Genomic DNA, 17,958 nt, shown 5'->3' on the forward strand with positions numbered 1-17,958 from the left:
AACCATAGCAAATTTTGGAGAGAGAGAAACTAGTAGGTTGACATATTTTGCTATTTTCATTGACTAATGTCATATGGAATAATGTTCTGGGGTAACTCATCTTTAAGAAAGAAGATCTTCATTGCCCAAAAACGTGCTGTAAGAATAATACATGGTGGTCGCCCATGATCATCTTGTAACATCTGTTTAAGGAGATGGGCATTCTGACTACTTCTTCACATTGCATTTATTCCCTGACGAAGTTTGTTGTAAATAATCCACTACACTTAAAAAGGAGCAATGAGGTACACAATTAAAACACTAGAAGAAAAAATGACATTCATTACTCAACATCAAGGTCGTCTTCAGAACAGAAAGGGGTGGAAACACTGCAAAAATTTTTGACAACTTACCCAGTGATATAAAATGTTTTACAGACAGCAAGGTAAAATGTGAAAATAAATTGAAAAAGTTTCTCCTTGACAACTCCTTCAATTCCGTAGAAGAATTTTTATGTTTGTAACGTGTAAAATGTGGTAGGTACGAATTGAGGAATTGATAACTCAATCGTTATATCTTGTTTTTGTTTGTGATGTTTAGAGTACAAATAGAAGTACAAATTAATTTTCAATATGATAGTAAAATGACTTGTTCCACATCATGACGATTTATAGTGCAAAATCATCAATGGAACATGAAAACAAATAACAAGCTAATTAAAAATGTACGTTATCTATCGGTAACTGAATAAACCGTATTAGTCTCACCACTGGTTTTATGTCCATATTCTGTGGTCCAATGAAGATTCAATACAGCACTTTAATTGCATTTGTGCATGTTTGACAGACCAACATGTAGGGGATATTACATGTACACACAATTTTCCTAAGAAGTTGGCGAGCGAAAGAATGGCAGCAGTGACATCAATTCATACACAACCGTATATTAGCACTACACGCAGCTAAGCATAGGCTCCATTATCGTACATCGTGATACTAAACTGATATATTTTGCAGTTATTTTTAAGGCAAGAATTTATCGGTAAGTAAGTGTATTTCTTATATTCATTACGTCTACTTATGCGGCGTTGATGGAGGAAACTACAGACTTACAAATTATTTCCCTTACAGATACTAAAACCGATCTTAAAGCATTTTACAAATGCTACTACACAAAATCTCTCCATTGAAATATCGACCAGGCGGAATCGTCTGTTAGCTGCACTCAAGATATTTGGCCGACAGATGTAGCATCGCATAAATAATAAAATCGCCAACTTTGTTAGTAGAAACCGCTAATATCGATACTCTACAAAGAGTAATGCCCGCCAGTTTTAAAATCGCTGTTTATCATCTGCCTTCATGCGGCTTTACCATAAATTATAGAAGGCATTATGGCAATAATTCAAAACTAGTATTGTCTTCTGCTCGAACTGGTACGGACACTGATCGATGTAAGTATAGCGGAAGCAGATTGCCGCCAAATTGCATTATGCCTTAGGATGATTTAATAAAGAATCTGGTGAAGTCAATTACATTCGACTTCAGAGTTTTTATTGAGATCCGCCCTGTGTCTAATATGTGCATTAAAATCTGTATAAAAGTAACGAGTTCCTTTGGGGTAACGTGATTTATTTTATTTCAGTTATCGAGTGGAAAAACGAATACGGTACCTGGTAACAAATGTTCTTCATATTATATTGTCAACCCGATTCTCGCTGATATCGTTTAAAGAACCCACAGGATATAAATCGGGGACTGACTCAGATATTAAATTTGACTGTTCACAGCTATTTAGATAAATATTCATGCTGTCAACTTTCCTTCCCATTTTTGTATATTCTACATTAAATACAAGTGAGGCACTGAGAACCAGTGTGGCCTAAAGCACGTCATCGTCGCTTGTGAGGTGGTAGCGTATGTGGATGGTTCAGACATCTGTCGGTACTATGGTGAGTCGGGTTTATCTGTGCAGCATGCTGACGTTGTATGTATGAACATTCACGAAAAGGTGTCTCAGTAATTTCTGTGGTATTTACTTCCATTTGGGTTCGACGACGGTGTGCCTTAGGCTCTTATAGTTCTCAGTGCATCAATTGAATACGTGCACAAATACGTTAGATGTTACATTATACGGACTGAGAAAAGCTATGTAATAAAACGTTCTGTGAAAAATAATATTCTACTAAGGAATTCTTGATAATTCGCCCACATCGTCGTCCAGACGCCTTACATGGTCATTTTACTGTTTTTATCACCCGCTAATAATTTGTACAGTTCCCTCTTTGAGTTTTTAATGCGTTTAATTTTCAGCTCGCGAAGTGGACGTAATTATGGTTGATCGATATGATCTTGCAGCAAAGTATTGTATGTGAAGTTTCTCAGACCAACTGACCTATTACCCAAATGGGTATTTTTTCTGTAATTCATACGACGTCAAACTAGCAAAAAGTATAGCGAAGTGCCGTTTCTAACAGGTGGCAAAAGCGTTGATTCTACACGCTGAACTGGAAGCACCCTAAAAAAATTTAAAACCCAAATCGACGTATATATAATGTCCCTCATTTACTGTTTCTACCTACTGTACTGTATTGATAGCGTCCAAATAGCAAACAAGTACGAGGCCTGTTAAATAAGTTCCAGAACACTGCCCACAAAATTTTTGTGCACTTACCTTGTACTTATTGCACATGGTCTCCTTAGAAATACTCTCCTCCAAAATTGATACACAGGTCCCGGCACCGTTTCCACTCCCATCAGCAGTCTTGGTACGCATCTTGCTGGATCTCGCGAAGCACTGGCTGCGAATTTTATTTTATCTCATATGTCGTTGCAAATCTTCTTCCTTTCAACTGGGTTTTCAGCTTCTGAAAGAAAAAAAGTCCACAGGGGCAGGTCTGGAGAGTACGGAGGATGAGGCATCACAGTGATTTCGTTTTTTGTGCAATGGTCACGCACCAACAGAGATGAATGTGCGGGTGTGTTACAGTGATGCAGAAATATGAATTGTCTCGCCACGTTTAAGGCCGTTTCCTTCTCACATTTTCTCGCAGGCGTCACAACACGTCTTGTTTGTACCATCAATTAACAGTTTCTCCTTGTGGCACGAATTCATGTTTAACTAATCCTTCAAAGTCAAAGAAAACTATCAGCATACTTTTGACATTTGACCTGTCCTGACGAGCATTTTTTTGGTCTTGGAGAGCCTTTCCCGACCCATTGTGAAACTGAACATTGGTCTCAACATCATAACCGTAGACTCATCGTGTCATCACCATTATGATTCTCTGAAGGAACATCTCGTTCTCATTTGCGCGATCCAAAAGCTCTTCACAGATTGCGAGGCGAAGATCTTTCGGTCTTGACCCATGAGCGGTGGGACGAACTTGGCGGCAACATGATGCATTCCAAGATGCTGTATCACGGTTTCATGACATGAACCAACTGAAATGTCATGTTCTTCTGCAATCTCTCGGACAGTCACTCTTCGATTGGCACTCATATTTTCGTTGACGTTCCTGACATGAGCGTCATCGACAGACGTCAAAGGACGTCCTGAACAAGGGTCATCTTTAATTTCCGCCCGCCATTTATAAACAGTGGGAGCTATTCGTAACACCGAACACGGCTGAAGCACTCAACCGTAGGCTTCCTGCATCATTTGGTGCGTCTATATAAAGGTTTTCTTGGGTTTCACGCAAAACTTAATGCCGACGATATGCCTCTCTAACTGTGCCATCTCCAAATTCTCAGACTGTGCGACAAAACGTTCTGCTCAACACAGCACATAACAATAACTCAAAGGAAACAAGAATGAAAACATTGAACACAGGCGTGTGCAGGAATGCCAACCGCATTTTGCTCCAACACACGATTGGCGCGAAATTACGAATGTTCCGGAATTTTTTCAGCAGACCTTGTACATTCTGCGAGAGACATGTCAAAAGCAATAACGTGACGGAAAAACAAACTGTGTCCCTATAGTACAGGGTGGTTATAATTACAGTTTCACTATATAGAGGACCCTCATGAAAAGTATATGACTGTAGGACAATGTCGAAATTTTTAGATATGCGGAAGAGAAATAACGTGTAAACCATTGAAATATTTTAATTTCCACACGAGAGATTTCAAATCTAGCGATCTTCGTGGTTACATAGTTCGGAACGATCGGTCAGTGATTCGGTTTTCTTTAGAAGCGTTGCGGGGTAACTGAGTGATTTCACGGGCTATGTGAGCTGGTGCTCCATCGTGCATCAAAACAGTCGAGTCCGAAGCATCTCTTTCCTGTAGAACACGGGCCACACGTTGGCGAAGCAGATCACAGTAACGTGTGCTGTTCACGCTGCATGCCCTTTGTCCGTGAGGTCTGAGTTCTTCAAAAGAAAATAGACCAATCATGAAGTGTACCGTGGAGAAACACTAAAGATCGACGCGGTCACTATGCAGGAGGACTTTATGAACGTTCGTTGGCGGGAACGATCCCCAAATACGAAATTTATGAGTGTTTACTGTCCCAGTGAGCGTAAAGTGTACGTAATCACTCCACAAAATGTTCCAAGGTGACCAAAAAGATCACTGGATGTGAACCCTCTCATGTGCAAATTAAAACGTGCTTCTTTCATTCGTTATTTCTCTCCTGCATATCCTTAAAAATGTTTTCGTAAAATTTTCGTTGTCCTGTGATAACTCGTTTTTCATGGGGGCCATTTCAAGTAGTGAAAGTTTAATTACATCGAGCCTGTAGTTCCCGCTCTGCATGAAGGGTTCTGAACTTTTCCAAGCAAGTTAGCGCGAGATGAACGGCTTATTGCTTCGCGTGTCTGCCAATTATGATTTCTCAACATTTCTGTTACACTCTAATGACACGAAGACAAGCCTGTGACCATCTGCACCAGACTTATCTGTCTATGCTAAGTGTCTGCTGCCACTCGAACCTGACATGGTCGCCACACGGCTGAGCAGTGGCCATGAAAGAGAGATGTGCTGCAGTCTGTTTCGTAGATAAACTGCAGTTACGAAGTATCCAGCTAATGAATCATAGTCTGCCATATGTTTTACCTGTAATGGTGCTAACAGCAGTGTTCCATTTCAGGTCCTTATTAAGCGTTACCTCCTGTATGTCAGTATGACATGAGTGGCTGCAGATCAAAGGATTCCACAGTTTTACGTTTCGTGAAGTGGACTAGTTTGTAACGCTCCACACTAATAGTTAGTCAGCAACCAGTACATTAGGCTGATAGTTTGTAGAGATGTAATTGGCTCTTAATGCCATTTTTGTCGGATAGAATACTGCGATAAGATAGATTGCTACTAATACGTAACTCGAACAGCAGAGATGTTATTACGCTGTTGTGGGACACGTGGGATATTAATTATTACTTTAGCTCACTCTACATGAAAGACAACATGATGCATCACAACTGTCGAGAAATTTTATATCCTATCGCAAACATATGCAGGCGTCCCGCATTGTGCCCTTTTTTTAAAAAAAGCGTCGACTGCTGAATCAAAAGCTTTCTAAAACTGCATTAAGGATATCGTGTATGAGGAGGGTGAATTATGTTTGTTCCCATTTGCCATGTTGTTGGCATACAGCAACATACTACAATGCCCAAATATACATTACTTGTAGGCTAGACAGGTTTTGACTCTTATGTCATTCTCAAAAGACCTTTGAAAAAAAGAAACAATACACACCTAAACACACTTGTCCAGTTTACATTAAATAAACACTTATTAACAACACATAAATTAAAAGTGCTACTATATTACATCAGGATTCAGTACGAGAGTGCGTCTCCAAAGCCTCCTACTGGAGAGCTGGTTGTAAGCAGGGCTGGTTTCCTAATTTTTTTATTTGTTTTTCCAACTCCGCATGACGTATTTAAAAGTAGTTTTGACGTACTTAAGAAACAGATCACAAGCAATGATGTTTTCAAAGACAACTTTGAACGGTTATCATTACTATTTTTACAACTTTTTAGATAATTTTAAATTACGGCTAAAATATAATCCCTGATAATAATATTAATGGTTTTATTCTTCTTCTGCTTCTGTTGCCTGTCCATTCCGCATGTTGGTGACCATTGTTGACATATTACTTTACCTTTCGTGTGTGAACTACGTATCATTACGTTTCCGAGCCGCGGTGTTCTTCTTGCTCCTCGTGTTCTTTTACCAAGTAAATTACCTTAAAGAATGTTCTACGTTATTTTGTACCTGTTCTTATTTCTCATTCACAATAATATCCTAGGTCTACGTTCCTCATAGACTCGAGCTCACTCGTGCGGTAACCATCAGTCGCGGCACGGCCGTCGTGGCCGTAGGACGTGCCGGGAGCCTCACGACCTAAATTTTATGAAGTAGAATTACTTCTAAAGCATGTAGTGCAAATACCTCTGGACGAAATCATTGAGGTCTACTTGTCGGTCGTCAGTGGTACGGTCTGTATCAAGTTTCTAAACGCCGGAATGTCATTCACACAGGGCTCGGCATTAGAGCCGTAAGAATGTTTGAACTGCCATTCGAAATAGCTGCGGACCAAATTAATGCCTCTGTTAAATACAAAGGCAAAATTAAGCAACATTGTCGAAAAGTGAACATCATTTCACAAATGCCCGGTTCTGCACGGTGTTCGGCAAATCAAAATCGAACTGCAAAAACACATCCTGTCATACCTCACTATCTGTGGACACAGGGCGTTGTGTGAGGGACAACTTCGAACATGTACAGGTTGCAATTCTACGAGATATGTCAGTGCCCAGTGCATCTAAAGAAGAATAACCTAAGCCCCTCGAAAACGACAACGTCATCAGCAGCGTATGTAGCAGCAGCCCGCGACAACATAGCCACGACGTCTACTTCCGAAGTAGAATTCAACACCGACAGTATTATCAAAGATGGCGTTGTCCCCATGGAGATCAGTACCACCGCGGAACCTATACCGGACAACGGCTATGCAACAGGGCTGACCAAGGACGCACAACAAGAGCAAACAAATGTCGTCGGAAAAGAATCGACTAACAAAGAAGATCAGACGCAGAATGTCGTAGAGAACCTGAGTCTACCTTCAGGGAATGAGGAAGCTCCATTAGTTGGACCGTCCCCGAAGAAGTATGAGAAGCTTACGATTGCCCGCCCTAATACTGAAATTGTAGTGCCCATATTGCGTGAGGAAGCCAAAAGAAAACAGGCCACAAGATCAACTCCCATTCAGCACTCAATTGGGTGGACGATACTGAAAATGTGACTGTCGACCATGAGATGGCGGAAGAAACAAGGACAACAAGAGAAATGTTGCTGGTAGCTCGACAAGATGCAATATCCAAGGAAGGCATTGTATTTACATCAAGCACCTGGAGCGGAATTCGGACACTTGGATATGAACCACAAAAAACTCCAGTCTGCAGATGACTGACTGAATCACTTCCTTTGGTCCGATGCAAGCTTATAAGTACTTTGAACATTAACAGAATTGCCTCCCAAGTTAAAATCTACAGCCTTAGACGGTATTTAAGGGCTGATGACCTCGATATTATCTCCTTGCAGGAAGCTGTGTCCGGTTACGAAGTTATAGTCAATATAGGAGCCGAGCCTGGCACTAAGATCTTGTATAAAGAAGGTATAAACTCTTCTACCCTGTCCATCTTGCCAGCCGGAAGAGGCATTTCGGCCAAATTCCATAACTTTCTTTGAGTCATCAGTTTTCTGACTGATTTGATGCGGCCCGCCACGAATTCCTCATCTGTACCAACCTCTTCATCTGAGTAGCACTTGCAACCTACGCCCTCAATTATTTGCTGAATGTATTCTATTCTCTTTCTTACTATACAGTTTTTGCCCTCTACAGCTCCCTTTAGTACCACGGAAGTCATTCCCTAATGGCTTAACACGTCCTATCATCCTGTCTTTTCTCCTTGTCAGTGTTTTCCACATATTTCTTTCCTCTCCAATTCTGCGCAGAACCTTCTGATTCCGTACCTTACCTGTCCATCTAATTTTCAACATTCTTCTGTAGCACCACATGTCAAATGCTTCGATTCTCTTCTGTTCCAGTTTTCCCACAGTCCACGTTTCACTACCATACAATGCTGTGCTCCAAACGCACATTCTCAGAAATTTCTTCCTCAAATGAAGGCCTATGTCTGATACTGGTAGACTTCTCTCGGCCAGGAATGCCCTTTCTGTCATTGCTAGCCTGCTTTTGAGGTCCTCTTTGCTCCGTCCGTCAGTAGTTATTTTGCTGCCTAGGTAGCAGAATTTTTTAACTTCATCTTCTTTGTGACCATCAATGCTGAAATTAAGTTTCTCGCAGTTCTCATTTCTACTACTTCTCATTACTTTCATCTTTCTTCTATTTACTCTCAGTTAATATTCTGTACTCATTAGATAGTTCCATTCAGCAGATCATGTAATTCTTCCTCACTCTCACTCAGGATAGCAATGTCATCAGCGAATCGTATCATTGATGTGCATTCACCTTTAATTTTTAATTCCACTCAGTTACCTTTCTTTTATTTCCATCAGTGCTTCTTCGATGTACAGATTGAACAATAGGGGTGAAAGACTGCTTCCTTGTCTTACACTATTTTTAATCCGAGCACTTTGTTCTTGGTCGTCCACTCTTATTATTCCATCTTGGCTCTTGTACGTATTGGTTATTACCCGTCCCTCCCTGTAGCTTAATCCTGTTATTTTATTTTTATTTTATTTTATTTTTTTAGAATTTCGAACATCTTGCGCTATTTTACATTGCCCTTTTTCCAGTTCGATGAAGCCTAAGAACGTGTCTTGATTTTTCTTTGGTCTTGCTTCCATTATCAACCGCAACGTCAGAACTGCCTATCTGGTACCTTTACCTTTCCTAAAGCCAATCTGATCGTCGTCTAACATCCTCAATTATCTTTCCCATTCTTCTGTTTATTATTCTCGTCAGCAACTTGGATGCATGAGCTGTTAAGCTGATTGTGCAATAATTCTCGCACTCGTCAGCTCCTGCAGTCTTCGGAATTGTGTGGATGATGTTTTTCCGAAAGTCAGATGATGTGTCACCAGACTCATACATTCGACACACCGACGTGAATCGTGGTTTTGTTGCCACTTCTCCAAATGATTTTAGAAACTCTCATGGAATGTTATATATCCCTTCTGCTTTATTTGATCTTAAGTCCTCGAAAGCTCTCTTAAATTCTGATTCTAATACTGGATCCCCTATCTCTTCTAAATCGACTCCAGTTTCTTCTTCTATGACATAATATAATTCTTCCCCCTCATAGCGGATTTCAATGTACTCTTTCCCCCTATTCGCTCTCTTATTTGCATTTTGCAATGGAATTCCCGTTGCTTTCTCAGTGACATACTCCTCTTCAATGTCTATGCATCCTTTGGTTCCAGCGCGCGAGCTGCAAGGAGAGTATTTTACACCGGAGAGATTGTTTACTTACCGGCTTGGGCCTGCCATTGTTATGGGAGGTGGATTCAATCACGTTTTGCGTCACACGTACCAAGCGCTGAATTTTAACTTCATCCAGGAGTTGCAAGCGTTACAAACAGAACTACAGTTAGTAGAAGCATGGTGCAACTCCAATCCAAATGAGGTCACCATACCCATTTTACATCGACGTCCGCAAGTAGGGTTGACCGAATACCTGTGCAGCAAGATCCCTTGGTAAACATGGGGAAGTGCGAATATTCGTCGGTTAACTTCGTCGATCAAATCTCTTACCACGTGTTCACTAAACAAACTTCTCAGAAAGTTTACAGAGGCTGAAGTCGGTGGCAATACTATTGTAGCCTCTTACATGTTGAAATTCTAGAACCTTGAGATTGCGACAATATGGTTAATCGTTGTGTCGCACAGACCAATGTAACTGACGGGGGTTAATGATGAACACTTTATACCAAGGGGAAAATCATTAACAGCATCAAACATTGCGCCAGAAACAGAGCGCGCTGGGAGAGAAAAACCTTGATTTACGTGAGCTTCTCTAAAAAAAGGCGTCTTTTTATCACATTGTTAGACAATTGCATACAACGTGCAGAAAGCTTATAAACAAGTTACAGGACGACGATGGCACTTCATGTGCTCAGAGCAGAATAGTACTTCCTGCACATCTCCGTCTCAGATTGAACGGGATTACCTTTTTAATGTTCATCTTCTCATTACATTACAAAGTATACAATTCCATATTTTAAACATTCACCTCGTGTTTCGTTGGCTAGTGAAGGAAAAGCTGTCGGTATTACCTTGTTGCTTCCCGTCACTTCAAAATTAACAGACCTCATTGTTAACATCGACGGCAATACTCTATAGTTTCAAAACAAGCTGAACATGGCCTTTATGCTGCAAACCAAATTGTTCACACCAAAGTTACACACATTGTCCTGACGGTAATTTGCCTTAATCTTCGTTCTCTGGATGTAAATAATTATTTCAAACTGTAGCAACCTCTCGTGATGTGTCACCTAACACAGCCAATACTTGCCCGGAAGAGAGGCCCTTGGCGGCTTGGAAATGACCTATCACTTAACGAAAGGCATCTACAATAAGTGATCGATATCTTTAAACACCAAAACTAGACCTCACGATACTGTTATTATACCAATGCCTCCATATGTCGCAGAGGCTCTCACAAAGAGGAAGAACGGCCTACAGCTTTTTGGCAAGGTTTTCATGTATTTTGAATTCACTGACTTTCCTAGAAATATGTAAAGTCCCTTGGTATTTTATATAATTGAAAATGAACACAGGCAAAGCATAAAATTACAATGAAGGAACATGTCAAAACAATAAGTTTATGCATGTAATGGAAGTTTGGTTAAAACATGAAATTTATCAGGACTTTACGTGTCTGAAAATTGGCTTATCCTGAAGCAGACTTGTTTCAATAGTCTTTAACCGTTACTAATATGTAATAATCAATCAAAAATTGTTTTTTAAAGAATTATTGCAAATGTAAAGAATAACTGGATCCGAACTGTCAGTTTTTATACACTTCGAAGTTTTACTTCTTTTATACTTTATTTATTACAGCAAGAAGAATTTGAATACTATTTTGAACTGCAAATAAATTTTCCTTCTACACACGAACACCTGAAGTTCTGATACAAATTTTTGCACACGCACATTAGAAATCCATGTCCAATCCCGGTAGATTGCTGAGTTACATCTTACCTGAGAGATACTTCTGTGTCCATCAGAACATTTTCAGACTTCGGAAGAGGTTTCTTGTAAGCTCTGAGCTTTGACCTTGTGTACAAATGCTTTTGAACTCGTTCTTTGTTATCCATTTCATCAGCGGTCATATCCATTTTGGTGTTCCATGGAAGTTCATTAAGCAATAATGAGGAGGTTGATTGTTTTCCACATTCTTATCCGTATTCATGTCTGTTATTATTTCCTTCTAGTGACCGTCTGTTAGGAAAACACTGTTTCTTGAAGAATTACTACTCATTATCTGTAGCGGTCTATGAAAACTTGGTTTCATTGCATTTGCTCTGTCCCCAACGACAATATTTTCACAATCACCACGTTCAGCGTCCGTTTTAGCGAAAGTGAAACTCTGACACAACTGAACTCCAACCGAACTGAACGGAAACTGTTACAACAACGATGTCTGTGGATCTTGTAACTATGAAAATATTTAAATTATCTTTGTTTTTATACTCTACCTTCAACGTAACCGGCGTTCTATCAGATGACAAGACAAAGTATTAAATAAAGTGCCTAGTGATATTTCGTATTCGATATATTGCGAGACATTCCACAGAATAACTGATTTCACTGTTTGCCGGTAACATATTCAGCGTGATAGTAAAACTAGGACAAGGTACTTACAAGGGAGAAGTTGCTTGTAAAGCCCGGATTACTGTTTGAATGGGCTTATCTACTGCTGCTGTTTTGTCGATAATAACTCTCGTTGGCGGCAATCGTACGCTGATCCACGGCATTGTTGCTCGTTGTTGCCAGAAGGGAGAGATAAGGACAGCAGAGTTGGAGTTTACGGTGCAGTCCCTCGAGGAAGTTCTGGCACGAGTCGGGCACTTGAAGCTCTTGTAGTTACACAGCGGAATTTGCCATTGAGGAGATTGCAGTGTTAGAGCATCCTAACTCAGGCCTTGATAGTTACAGGAAAGTCCATTAATGGCTATGAGCACTATGCGACTTAACTTCTGAGGTCATCAGTCGCCTAGAACTCAGAACTAATTAAACCTAACTAACCTAAGGACATCACACACATCCATGCCCGAAGCAGGTTTCGAACCTGCGACCGTAGCGGTCACGCGGTTCCAGACTGAAGCGCCTTTAACCTCACGGCCACACCGGCCGGCGAAAGTCCATTACAAAGAGATTAAGCGGACATGGTCGCGACAGGTCACAGAATTATATAAAGGCTATCCCTGGAGGAATGATCAAAATTCAGCATTATGACAGGAACGAACATTCGTAGGGAAAAAGTCTAATAAACATGGGCTCTAAAACGCACACCTTACGAGCTATTAGCACTTGTTCAGTAGAAGAGATGTGTTTCACACTATCAAAGATGAACAAGAGCTCATATTTCTTAAGGTGTGCGCTTCAGGACTCATTTTTACTGGACTTTTTCTCTTTTTCTGTCCATACTACCGCCCCTCGAAACATGAAAAGCAAAGAGTTTACAGTAGGAGAGATTTGTTTGACAGTATCGAAGATGAAGAAGTCCTCATAACTCTAAGGGTATGCATTTTAGAGTCATCTTACTAGAACGTTTTGCTTCGAATGATCGTTCCTATCACATCCCTAAATATTGAGCATGCCTCCTGCGGTGCCCTGTAGAACTGTTAAATCACGTCAGCTTCCTCAGCGCCGTCGCCATTACCCGGTATTGACACAACTTCAACTCTTCGCCTAAGGCTACCATGATGCCCCAGCAACCCTTAAGCGCTCTGTATCTAATGTGGATTCGATTTCAAATGATTGATTTCAAGTGTCAGTACAGCACATAAATTCCTCATTTGTTCGTAAACGTTCCTTTCAATGTCTCATTGATCAGTTCGGCGAGATAGTACTTTAAGCACCCCCAAGTATTAAAAAACAATTACGAATACGTAGAACGAACGATACATCAGTTCCTGGTGGAATTTTAATTTTTCTTTTACTACAGTGAGCACGGTGCAGAATTAGTTCGTTTCCTGGCTCATATTTGCGCAGCGAGTAGGCCCGCTTGACTGGGAAAGAGCGCTGGTCATTCCTGTGTACAAAAAGGGTCACAGACGGTTGTCCGGAATATCGCCAGCGATGGACTGTTGCAGAATGCTAGGGCATATTGCGCCATCAACAGTATAATTAATGAAACTTCTGTGTCCAGAGACTCATTTTCAAAGATAGAGAAGAGGCAGACAATTTGTATGGAATCACTGCAAAAATTCCGTCCCTTATTTATTTTTATTCGACGTTCCCTTCTTTACGTCTTCTTGACATTCTTGGATTGGGATCGGAGGGAACTGCAGGGATTCCGCCGTCGCGCTATACCACTGTTTGATTGTACATGAATCTGATTCGAATCTCTATATGGATAGTTGAGGAGCACAGGCACTGATGCAAAAGAAGCTGCTGTATAGCGCACTACTATCTGAGAAGCAAGATTACAAATGAGAATAAATATTTCTTGTGTGATTGACTTGTGGCTATGTAATACCCGAATGCACTAACCATCTCTGTATCTGACAGAATACTAACATTCAATCCTCTATGTTGCGGTTGTCCATGTATAACTAAAGGGGTTCAATATAGGCATCTATAAAGGTATAGCGTCAAAAAACGTGTAGTGTCAAAAAGCACGCATCTCCACCACGTCATCTTGTATTATTATATTTTGTGAAAGCCTAGGATGCAATATTCGGTGAAGTTAGTGCTTGCTATGAGATTTAAACGTTTTTAATTATTCAGTCTTTACAAGTAGCTTATCTTTAAAATAACACCATTGTTAATGTGACGTAAAGTCATTATTATATTGAACTGAATTTCTAAAAGATTTTATGTACAGTTACGCGGATTCTAGAATATTCTGTACTTAAACATTAGAGAATTTGCAGATTGAAACAAGCTTCTTTTGACATGTCGACTCCTATGAGGCCGCCGGCAAACACAGCAGAGGTTCACACCTGGCGCCACTGGAGGGCAATCGCTCTACTTTGTTTAGTTAAGCCTATTGTGCAGTAAAACACGCAAAGTTGAAGTATCTATATCTGACGGCCCAATCCGCCCCTACCGACTGCCGTCTCATCCTCTGCCAATGGCGACACAGGATGCCCTGTGGTCAGCTCACTGTTCTGCCCGAGTTTCTTGATCTTCTAACCGCTACTACTCGGTCGAGCGGGTCCCCAGCTGGCCTCACGAGGCTGAATGCATCCTGTATCAGCCTTTCTACCAAGGAAAAAATCTCTGGCAGTACCTGGAATCGAACCCGGGTCCTCCGTGTGCTCTTCAGCCAAGTTGACCACATCTTACTTTATTTTCCAAAGCTTTATTCCACGAAATTAACATTACACAAACACATCACAGTAATATAAAACGAAATCAGTTTACGAATTGTGCACATTGCAACATATTCACACTTGAGTCTTATTGTTGTTGGTGTTGTGGCCGTCAGTCCGAAGACTGGTTTGATGCAGCTCTCCATGCTATTCTGTCCCATGAGTGCCTCTTCATTACATTTTTTACCCTCTCAATTTCAGCTATCATCAGTTATCTGTCTACTCAAATAGCAAAACTACTATAAGTGTCTCGTTTCCTAATCTTATAATAAATTTAGGCAACGTAGTCTATGGAGAATGTACACTTCTACGAGACAACCGAGGAGCCGCCAGCACCATCCATAGGGGACCAAAAATTTTGAAGATGGCTTTTACATAAGCCGAAGCCGACAAAAAAAAAAAATAATTGTTGCTATCTTGGCTGTTCATTTAACCTTAAAGCCTAATCTTATTCCCTTTGCAACACCTGATAGTTCGACTACGTTCCACTGTCCTTGGTTTGCTTTTGTTGATGTTCATTTTACATCCCCCTTTCAAGACACTGTTCATTCCATTCAACTGCTCTTCCAAGTCTTTTGCTGTCTCTGACAATTAAAATGTCATCGAAAAACTTCAAAATTTTTATTTCTTTTCCTTGAACTTTAATTCTTACTCCAAATTTTTCTTTGGCTTCCTTTACTCTTTGCTCAGTGTACAGGTTGAATAGCTTCGGGAATAGGCCACAAATCTGTCTCACTCCCTTCTAAACCATTGCTTCCCCTTCATACCCCTCGACTCTTATATCTGCCCTCTGGTTTCTGTACAAGTTGTAATTAGCCTTTGGCTCCCTGTAATTTAGCCATGGTACCTTTAGAATTTCAAAGAGAGTATATTCCAGTCAACAGTGTGAAAAGCTCTCTCTAGGTCTGCAAATGCTATGAACTTTGGTTTGCCTTTCCTCAACCTATCTCCTAAGATAAGTCGTAGGGTCAGTATTGCCTCGCGTGTTCATACATTTCTCCAGAATCCAAACTAATCTCCGAGGTTGGCTTCTACCATATTTTCCTTTCTTCTTTAAAAAATTCGTATTCGTATTTTGCAACCAGGACATAGTAAACTGATAGTTCGGTAATATTGACATCTGTCAGCACGTGATTTCTTTGGAATTGGTGTTATTACATTCTTATTTAAATCTGAGGGTATTTTACCTGTTTCATAGATTTTAAGCATCAGATGGAGGAGTTTTGTCATGGCTCGCTCTCCGAAAGCTATCAATAGTTCTGACGGGACGTCGCCTACTCCTGGGGCCTTGTTTCGACTTAGGCCTTTCAGTGCTCTGTCAAATTGTTCTCCCAGTCTCATATCTCCCATCTCATCTGCATCTACGTCCTTCCAGCTTCCCCTTGTTTGCTTAGGACTAGTTTTCCACCAGAGCTCTTGATATTCATTCAGCTGCTTCTCTTTTCCCCACAAGCCACTTTAATTTTCCTGTCGGCGGTATCTATCTTTCCCCTAGTGAAATATGCATCTAAATTCTTACATTTGTCCTCCAGCCATACCTGCTTTGCCATTTTGAACTTCCTGTCAATCTGATTTTTTAAACATCTGCATTCTCTTTCGCTTGCTCATTTTCTGCATTTTTATATTGTCTCCTTTCATTAGTTAAATTCAACATCTCTGGTGTTATCCAAGGATTGCTAATAGGCTTTGACTTTTTACCTATTTACGCCTCTGCTGCATTCACTGTTTCGTCTCTCAAAGCTACCTTTTCTTCGTCTGCTGTATTCCTTTCCCTATTCTACTCCATTGTTGCTTGACGCTTTCAAGAATCTCTGGTTCTTTCATCTTATCCAGGTCTCATCTCCTTAATTTCCTACCACTTTGTAACTTCATTAGTTTTAATCTGCAGCTCCTAACCACCAATAAATTGTAGTCAGAGTCCACATCTGCCCTGGAAATATCTCATAATTTAAAATCTGGTTGCGAAATCTCTATTTTACCACTGTATAATCAACCTGAAACCTTCCGGTGTCTCCAGGTCTCTGAACGTATACAATCTTTTTTCATTATTACTAAACCAAGTGTTAGCGATGATTAAATAAAGCACTGTGCAAAGTTCGACCAGGCTGCTTCATCTTTAATTCCTTTTCTCTTTGCATATTCATGTGCTGTTTTTCCTTCCCTTCCTTTTCCTACTACCGAATTCCAGTCCCCCATCACAACTAAATTGTCGTCTCTTTTACCTATCTGAATAATTTCTTTCATGTTATCATACAAAGGGCGTTCAAAAAGTTTTGCACGGTAGTCTGTATTTTTTTATGTTTTGCAGGAGTAAAATGAAATTCTTTGTGAACATACTTGGAACATGGAACATTTAGCTATAAGTTGGTATATAAAAGTATTTTCTTTTCTTTACAGGTGAGCCATAATGGACCATGAAGTAGATGTGAGGTTGCGACAACGGCCGGTGATGGAGTTCCTCTTCAAGATCGGGGATGACACTGCCACATCGATTCACAGGAAGTTGTTCCCTGTTTATGGGGAGGACACACAGGATCGCAGCATTATACAGCGGTGGTTTCAGAGGTTTAAAAAAGGTGATTTCTCTCTACTGGACAATCCACGATGCCGTAGACCATCAACTTCAGTGACTGACGTGAGTAAGGAGATCACTGATCAACTCATCCAAAATGACAGATATGTGACGACACGACAGCTTGCTGAAATGACTGGTTTGTCATTGGATAGTGTGGTATCACTGGTACGGTCACTAGGGTACAGAAAAACCTGTGCACGTTGGGTGCCTACATTACTGACAAGAGAAGTGAAAACGATGAGGAAAAATGTGTGTGAGAGTCTCATGAAGACCTTTACTGAAGAGTGGAAACAGTGTTTTGACTACGTCATTACCCAGGATGAAACATGGTTGTTTTCGTCAGAATCTGAGAGCAAAACGAAATCCATGGAGTGGCGTCATCCGGGATCCCCTTGGAAGAAGAAACCAAGATTTTCACGAACAGCAGGCCGAAAGGTAATGGCCGCCTCCTTCTAGGATCAGTGTGGTGTCATTTTCATTTAATTTTTGGAACCTGGCTGCACAGTTAACCGGGACCGTTACTGTTTGTCATTGGACAAGCTGTGACGTGCCATCAAGACCCACAGACCACAGCTTCAGGGTCAGCTCATCAGACTACACCATCACAGTGCCAAGCCCCATACAGTCCTTATGACGCAGGAGAAAATCAGGAAAGTGGGTTCGGAAATGGTTCCTCATCCTCCCTACAATCTGGACTTGGCTCCGTCTGGTTTTTACCTCTTTGGTCGTCTGAAGGCCCGCCTAGGTGGTAAAACATTTGATAGCGAGAAAGACCTTATTTCCTGTGCCAAGCGATGGTGTAAAAGTAAATCCCCAGACTTTTACCAAAGTGCATTTACATCATGGAAAGAACGTCGGTCCAGGTGCGTTACAGCCTGATGGATGCTA

Source organism: Schistocerca nitens, chromosome 4 (assembly GCF_023898315.1).
Source record: "Schistocerca nitens isolate TAMUIC-IGC-003100 chromosome 4, iqSchNite1.1, whole genome shotgun sequence".
NCBI lineage: Eukaryota > Metazoa > Arthropoda > Insecta > Orthoptera > Acrididae > Schistocerca > Schistocerca nitens.